At 28.2% G+C, this 3,085-nt stretch overlaps 1 non-coding gene across 1 annotated transcript; it reads right to left on the bottom strand.

Annotated features, from left to right (window-relative positions):
- Window positions 1–2,422: 2,422 nt before the first annotated feature.
- MIR9472 (microRNA MIR9472) lies at window positions 2,423–2,655 on the bottom strand. Its single transcript, NR_130087.1, has one exon. It is a non-coding gene; the product is annotated as a microRNA MIR9472 (primary transcript).
- Window positions 2,656–3,085: the final 430 nt, after the last annotated feature.

The raw sequence follows: 3,085 nt of genomic DNA, 5'->3' as shown, positions 1-3,085 counted from the left end.
AACCCAGCATCTCCACTCTCTGAAGCATCTTTATAACGCCACACGATATTGATTGAGCTTGTAACAATTGTATATCAGGTTCCACATCATCGCCTACTATTTCCTTGAAGATTTTTGCTAAACAGTTAGGCGGGTGCTGATGAAGACACCGTATTCAATCAGTTTAATGAGATAATACAAGAGTGATTTAGGGCAGCTTGTAATCAAATAAACAACGCTAGATAACTCCTTGACATTTCGTAAACACATGTCCAAAATACAGAGCGATTTGACATTGTTTAGAGCAGTCGGAGGACTCTCTGGTATGTGAGCAAGTACTATAAGCAAGTCAAAATTGGTTATGACATGTATTGTACATTATCACAAGTAGACTATAATTAATATTATCACACATTACCTCTAATGTTGAACCATATAGTTCGAGTTCCTGCAGGGAAGGCATGTAATGAAGAACTTTGTAACATTAGAACAAACAGGTAATACAACCTGAATCTTTCAAGCAATGGGCATTTGGAAATGGAGGTTTTAACCAAACTAAGTCATTATATAAAGTCATTCACCAAAATAATATGTTTTCTAAAATTTTACAAAACTAGTATAAACATATTCCACAGTATCGTTTTAGGATATATTTTATTTTTTAAAAGTTGATGGCGTCAGATTGATATACGTTACTCACAGTAACGTTTTAGGAGTAAAACGTTACTGAAAATAACGTTTTAAAAGTAAAACGTTATTTACAGTGACGTATATCAACCTAATGCTGTTAGTTTTTAAAAAATAAAATATACCCTAAAACGTTACCATGAAATACGTTTATACTAGTTTTGTAAAATTTTAGAAAAATATATTACTTTGACAAATTGTTTAGTATAATGACTTAGTTTGGTTAAAAATTATTGGAAATGAGATTCATAAATATTGCTAGATCGAAACTGACACTTTGAAAATCAAGTTAATAAGCTTCTCCAACCCTTTGAAAAATCAGGTGGAGGGTAGAACAAGCACGTATCAAGTTCGAGATGTCTTAATTGCAAGAATGTAAGGTAAATGATATTTGATGAATGTGCATATATGAAGGTTGAATTCCTCGACATTTTTTTTTTTTACAAGAACAGTATCCGGTGATCGCCACATCACGACCAATGGAGCGTAAACTTCAAAATTGGTCCTTTATGGAGTAGTAGGATTTGGTAAATGATTGACTTGGCTATTTGCTTGTCTTCGAAACACGCGAAAAACTCACTATTAAAATATTTTCTCCATTTATTATGTTGCGCTTATCGAAAGTCAATTTGATTAATTTGCAAAGGTAAATTAGATCACATTAATTCAATATTTTAAATAAAAAAATTTAATATTCTAAAATTATACGAAAAGTACTATAAATTACATTTTTTTGCATATTAATATGACAAATAAAATTCATCTTAAAATATTAGTCAAAATTTTTATAATTTAACTCTAATAATAGAAATTATGACAAAAAATACCGAATGATATTCATAAGCAAATTTTCTATTAAAAGTTAAACTATTTAACTCTTAAAAACTAAATGCATAACATTAATTAATTCAAAGGAAGAGTAATATATGAAAATAAACGGTGTTTGATGTGGCGTGGGAAAATGAAAGACAACAAACTTTTGTAGAAAGAGAAACTATTTTTCCATGCAAGATAGGGTCCCACTTTGAAATTTAGGGCTTCACTTTTAGAAAGAAAGGAACTTCCCTAATTAACGCATTTAATTTCTTTTATTATGTTAAACAATTATCAACATTCCATGTTCACACCAAGTTAGGTATGGATTTATTGTATAATAAATCATTAAATAAGATTAAAATATATGTTAACTAGTTATGATTTATCATAAAGCATATATGCAAAGAACAAATATCATAAGTTCATTGATTAAATGTATTAGGTTTATGATCAACACAATATTAACTTATGAATTATAAAATTATCAATGTTTGAATAAACAGTAGATCTGAATCATTGTTTAAAGATAAAATGAGTTCAATACTGATATTTATGTATAAAAATGTATTAGAAAATTGAAAGAAATACTAGATCTGAATCATAGTATAAAAGATATAGTGAACACAATATTAATAACCTAAAAGATTAAGTTAAATCCATAAAATTTAAATCATAAATACGCCTTCTACCATCAGGAGGTAGATCTTTATCGTTTATAGTTGATTTGTGATTAGGGATAATGGGAACAATTTAACAGTCTTTGTTTCATCAATTTTTCTTCTTCTTTACAAATTTGCAATTTTAACATAATGAATATTGCATCATTTGTTTCTTGCAAACAAGATCAACCACTTACTAGTTTTTGAGAGAATCTAACTATGGATTCCTTCATATATTCCTTATCTGATCAAAGGATAAGGCGGTGATAGTTATGGATGCAACGGGCATTAATAATCTAGATTATTCGTAGATCTAGTCAATCATTTTTCAGCAGAGATTGTGAATAGCAACAGAATACAAGTGTACAAAGGTCTGAATCTAGTTACACATATTTCTAGGTTCTGACTATATTAAGACCTCTGTATACCTGTATTTATCAATTATTCACAACGTCTACTGAAAAATAAATCGAGTAGATCTATGGGAAGATCTGTAGCTATAATTGAAACCCATATTTAGATCTCTCAAAAACAAAGAATAAGAGATTGATATTATTCTCAAGAAAATGATGATGCAAGATTCATTCAGTAAAAGTCTTCACAAAAATGTAAAGAAGAATAAGTGATGGAGAGAACAAAATATACCCTAAGTTCTTCAATGTAGAAATATGTTGATGGTTGGTGCTGTATAAATATTAGTTAAAAAAATAATTGGTGCGATGAACTTGGACACCTATACTCACTCCGTTTCATATTAATTGATTACTTTTTTATTTTATACAACATTTAAATATCATAAATAACAAAATAATTTTATCAATTCATTGCTTAAAAACTTATTTATAATTTTGCAAACAAGTATAAAATACTTTCAAAAAGAATTAATAGGAAAGGTATATGTAGAATAATTTAATTAATATTCTCTTGACTTTATAAGATGATCA

The sequence above is a fragment of the Solanum lycopersicum genome, chromosome 8 (assembly GCF_036512215.1).
Source record: "Solanum lycopersicum chromosome 8, SLM_r2.1".
Taxonomy (NCBI): Eukaryota; Viridiplantae; Streptophyta; class Magnoliopsida; order Solanales; family Solanaceae; genus Solanum; species Solanum lycopersicum.
This window is presented reverse-complemented; position numbering and strand designations above follow the sequence as displayed.